General features: G+C 45.7%; 1 pseudogene; it reads left to right on the forward strand.

Moving 5' to 3' along the window:
- The first annotated feature begins 4,107 nt into the window (after window positions 1-4,107).
- LOC129555123 (anaphase-promoting complex subunit 15 pseudogene) lies at window positions 4,108-4,813 on the forward strand (annotated as a pseudogene).
- Window positions 4,814-5,515: the final 702 nt, after the last annotated feature.

The raw sequence follows: 5,515 nt of genomic DNA on the forward strand, positions 1-5,515 counted from the left end.
ACCAGTCTATCCTAAAGGAAATCAGTCCTGAATATTCATTGGAAGGACTGATGCTGAAGCTGAAACTCCAACACTTTGGCCACCTGATGTGAAGAACTGACTCATTGGAAAAGACCCTGATGCTGAGAAAGATTGAAGGCAGGAGAAGGAGGATTCGAAGAGGATGAGATGATTGGATGGCATCACCGACTCGATGGACATGAGTTTGAGTGCACTCCAGGAGTTGGTGATGAACAGGGAAGCCTGGCGTGCTGCAGTCCATGGGGTCGCAAAGAGTCCAACACAACTGAGCGACTAAACTGACTGACTGACCAACTATGTTGGGCTTCCCAGGTGGTGCTAGTGGTAAAGAATCTGCCTGCCAATGCAGGAGACATAAGAGACACAGGTTTGATCCCTGGGTTGGAAGGATCCCCTGGAGGAGGGCATGGCAATCCACTCCAGTATTCTTGTCTAGAGAACCTCATGGACAGAGGAACCTGGCAGACTATAGTCCATAGAGTTGCAAAGAGTCGGATACAACTGAAGTGACTTAGCACACACACACCAGCTATGTCCACATAAGGCATCTCATTGAAGGTTCTTTTCCAATGAGGAAGAGATGAAATTCACCAAAAAGACGGTATCAGTGATCCAGAGAATATGCTCCCTTGTACTTAGAAGTTTTATCAAAGGTTACTTACACCAAATCAAGCAGCATAAAATATTACTGTTGGTTTAACCTTAAGAGGGCTTTGTTCCAAAAATAACTTTACATTCAGTCATCCAACACATGGTCATCAAATCCATATAGATTTGGAGTAAAGAGATATGAGTGGACTGAGTAAAACTATCCCAGTAATAATTATAATAACTAGAAAATAAATCAACAATTTTACAATAATATAACATTATAATAATAAATAAAGTTATTATTATTGTACCTAAAATAATAAAATCTATTTAACACCTATTACCAAGACTTGTGCTAAAGCTCATTCATTTCACTCAGTGTTCAAAACAATCCTGTTCTGTGGGGGTAATTAACACCTTCACCCTCCCAGTGAAGATACTGAGGCACAGTGAGGCTGAAAGAGTTGCCTAAGGTCACCCAGAGTTAAAAAGCGGACCCGGGATTTGGATCCAGGCAGCAGGAGCCCCAAACATGCCTTTTGACCATTTCGTGATCTGTCTTACCATTTATCTGTCTCTGCTGGAAAAAAAAAAAACTGAACCAGTTGAGTGACTAAGCTACAGACATAGGTTGTATTATGAAAACTGTTTTATGGAGATGCTGCTGCTGCTGCTGCTAAGTCACTTCAGTCGTGTCTGACTCTGTGTGACCCCATAGACGGAAGCCCACCAGGCTCCCCCATCCCTGGGATTCTCCAGGCAAGAACACTGGATTGGGTTGCCATGCTACAACAATCAAAATAACAACCACCACCCAGTAACACACGTACAACCTGGTATTGCTGGGAATGCAGCTGTACTGTTACTGAATTGTCCTCAAACTTGAATTATAGAGGCTCAGCTCAAATGATCCCCTTCACCTGGTACTCAGCCCAAAAGACATATTTTTTTAATAAACATTTTGTGCTACCAAGCCATCTCATGCTGCACGCTGCTGCATGAAAGCTACAGCCTTCCTACCGTGATTCATCAGAAAAATCAAGGGGGAAAATAGTCGTGATCTGATATACCGAGCACTCTTAAATTACAGGGCGACCACTTCGTGTGTAGTGCAGGGGAGACAGAAACGCAGAGACTAAGTGCATCGCAGCCTGTCACGTCTGTGAACTGGGGAACGGGGCAGGTCACTGAATCACGGCCCAGCACCCCACGCATCCATCGAGACACGAGGCAGCCCAGCCAGCTTGCCCGAGATGAAAGTCTGAGTAATTCAGAGGAGGCTGTAATTCTCTATAAAACATACAGTAAGTAGTTTCGTTGACGCCTACATGACATTTTCAAGGTGGCTGGAAAACCAGACCATTTGTTACACAGGATCTAGATCAATAGAATGTTTGGAGGAAGATGAGCAGCATTTTAAAAAATAATAATAATAACTGAACAGGAGTGGGATAATTCCCTCCCTTATAACACTTCCAGTTTTATGTTTAAAATTCAAGATTGAGAGTTTTTTTTTTTTTAATGCAGCCATAGAGCCCAGCACGAGTCCATTTCTCCTCTTGGTTAGCATTTACAGAAGAAAATATTTTTGATTCATTAGTCACACAAAAATATAATAAAGAAATGGTCAATTACTTTTACCCTTTCTCTTCTTTTTTTTTTTTTTTTAGTGGCTGTTGTCAGTGTCACTCTGACAGGAGTCTGAAAAATTAAAACATCACTAGGTCTTACCATGTGAGATTTAACTTTTGATAAACAACAAAGTGGGTTACTGCTGTGCTAGCTATTTTTAACCCACCTTGTGAGTGTGCTTTTTTTATTGCTTTATACAGCATATCTGATTCCCTCTAAAGCACCAACTAAAAAATCTATCCAGCTGTCATTTGCTGCCCGGTAACATCTATCATCACACAGCCTGGCAGGCCTGGTCTATGAGGCAGAGGGGAGAGGAGACAGGAGGCAGAGTCAAGGACTGTCACATGGGAGGAAAAAAAACTTGTCACAATTATTTATGACTCTTGCTGGGGCACATAATGGGACACATCAGCCTGTTTCAGTTCCAAGCACCCTCGCACGGCTGCTCCCTTGTCCAAGTTGGACGCAGGCAGTTCTGCTTTACACATACCACTTCCTGAACAATGCCAAGCACTTGGGAAGTGACAGTGACAAATACTGGAGTTGGTGGCTGTAGCTCTATGGGCTGTTGTGAGCGTGCGGGCGTCAGTAATCAGAAGCACCGCCATGCGAAGCCCCAGTGTCTCCCCTCCCCGGTGCCTTTCTTCCTGGTGAAAGACTTCCTTCTTCCTCGTGGCTTTTAACTGCTGGGGACATGCGTTTTGAGAACAGCAAATTGTGAGATCCAGCCCTACTTTATTATTCTAAGCCATGTTTATCCTTCCCAAGGAGGCTTCTGCATTCATCTTTTCCTCACTTTACTCCTCCCTACACACACACACACACACACACACACACACACACACAGAGCAAGAAACCAATTCCAAGATTTCAAGGGGAAGCGTCCTTTGGTTTCACGCCTGCTCAATGTCCATGTTTCTGAGCAGTTGGTTCAATTAATGTTCCACCTCCGGGTGTATTCATGAAAGCAAGTGCTGGATTAGATAGAAGTGTGGTCCTGCTCTATAATCTAAGTCCTGCTCCAGGGCCCTTTGTTTTTAGTAGCCTCATAAGGGTTTAACCTTTGGCTCTCTGGAAAGACTTAAAGGAAACTCCATCGACAGTCTCTCCACCCAACAGACCATAGCAAACAGAAGAGCTGAACTTGCAACATTTAAGATAATTAAAGGCAAAATGGAGGTCTGGTCGAGGAGGTGACTTTTGCACCTACTGCAAAAGTAAGTGCAAAAGTAGGCCCCCAGCCCAAGCCCTGAGGCACCTCGGCACACCTGCCTGGATCCTGCTGATGAAAAATGGCACAGACCTAAATTAAAGATAATAGGAGTAGAATGACCTATACCTACCCTGGAAGCCAAACCAGAAATCAATATGGGGAAGAAGGAAATCTACAAATAGAAGCACCCAGGAACACTGGAATTGCTCTGATTTTCTGTTTAGAATTGGCCAAACCCAAACTCAGCCACCTTTGTTAGAAATATCACAGGAGGCCAAAATAAGAAAGAGAAAATGCTTTTGTTTCACTGGACTAGTCTCATTGTGCACGAGAACCAAAATGCTTAGGATGCAACTACTACCAAACAATACCACCTTGTTGATAGACGTCGACATACCTGTCCCAAACCCCAAAGGGTGACTGCACTAATTTAAGGAATGAACAAGCTAAGAGGCGTCCCCCGAGATTCCCAATCTGACCAGGAATCGCTTCTCTTCTGCTTCGGCCTCTCCTCTCCACTGTCTTCACTTTCTCCGTCTCCACTGTCCGGGGAACCACAGAGTTGAAGTCCACGGGCACCACTGTGCCTGCCTATGTCTTGCTTGCAAAGTGATTTTTTCTTTAACCTGAATAACTTCAGGCTAAATATGGAGTCCAGTCACTACAGAATTCATCGTTCCGGCCTCCGGGCGCGTCTAGGAGCCACGTCCACCTTGCTCCCCTGACTCTTCCCCCGTGTGACGGAGACACTGATTTACTCTGAATCGACCCTGTTTGTGGGAGGCAGCGCTGCAGCAGCAAGAACAGCAGCATCAGGCCTGGCTCCAGAGCACTGCAGAGAAAGACAACAACCCGGCACCTATTGGCCAGCCGGCCTCAGAGCACTGTGACGACGAGGAAGGAGAAGATGAAGACGATGACGAGGGTAGTGAAGAGGACTCAGAGGATGACGAGGACACGCAGGACACGGATGAGATGAATGACTGCAATGAGTCACCTGACGACGGAGAGGCCGATGAGGTGGACATGGAGGGCAACGAACAGGATCAGGACCAGTGGATGATCTAGGTAGACAAGAAAGGGTGGTCTCAAGAAAGGGGGTCCAAGGATGGCCCTGGACCCCCTGCAGAACCAGCTGATCACCCACCCCCATGCCCCACCCCAGTGCCTGAATGCTCATCCTCGGGCACTTCCTCAGTTGCTGCCAGGACCTGATCTTCCTGGTCCCTCCCAGGCCATCAGTCTGCCCTTGAATCCCCAGGGCCTAAGCCCAGCCCCCTCCCTTCTAGCCAGCACCTCACCCCTTGTTTGTCAGATCTAGTCTCTTTCTAACTTTAATAAAGACACAGGACTGAAAAAAAAAAAAGAATTCATCATTCCTTCTCATATTCAGTTCTTTGCACATTTATGGTACCCATTTGGCCTCTGAAGACAGTTCAGTTTACAACACTTCTTTCCCTTCCTTTTAGATTGCTTCCCCATGGTGCTTTCATACACAAAATTAGGAAATAAATGTTAGCTCCCCCCAACACACACACACTTGTCTCAAACAAGCAAGGGACAGCCTCTCCCCTCCCCATGCAGGAGCAATATAGCATGGGCACCCCCCTCACCCACTTCACCCCATCCCCACATGGTTAGTGAGTCAGCAGAAGACCTGACACCGAGGAGACCACACCCCCTAGGCATAGACTCACTGCCTTGGAATTCCTGCAGGCTCCCTGCTCAACTCAGTGCAATAAATATCATTCTGATACAAACTTCACTGGAAAACATGCAACTTCCAATCCCACCATTTTTTAGAAAGACATTTATTCCACAGATATTTATTGCGCACCCATAGGCCAGGGGTGGTGATACGGTGGTGAACAAGAACAACATAATTTCTTCTTTCAAGGCATTTTCTCCACAACGACTCTTTAGTTACAGGAGTGGAATGTACATGGCAAGGCAAATATAGGGTGTATAGTGACACGTTTAACATGGAGGCCTGGCCCCATCTGGGGGATAAGAGAAGGTCTCTCCTGGGAAATGATGGTGAATCTAGATTTTTAA

The sequence above is a fragment of the Moschus berezovskii genome, chromosome 15 (assembly GCF_049115385.1).
Source record: "Moschus berezovskii isolate FMDL1 chromosome 15, NW_MosBer_1.0, whole genome shotgun sequence".
NCBI classification, from domain to species: Eukaryota; Metazoa; Chordata; class Mammalia; order Artiodactyla; family Moschidae; genus Moschus; species Moschus berezovskii.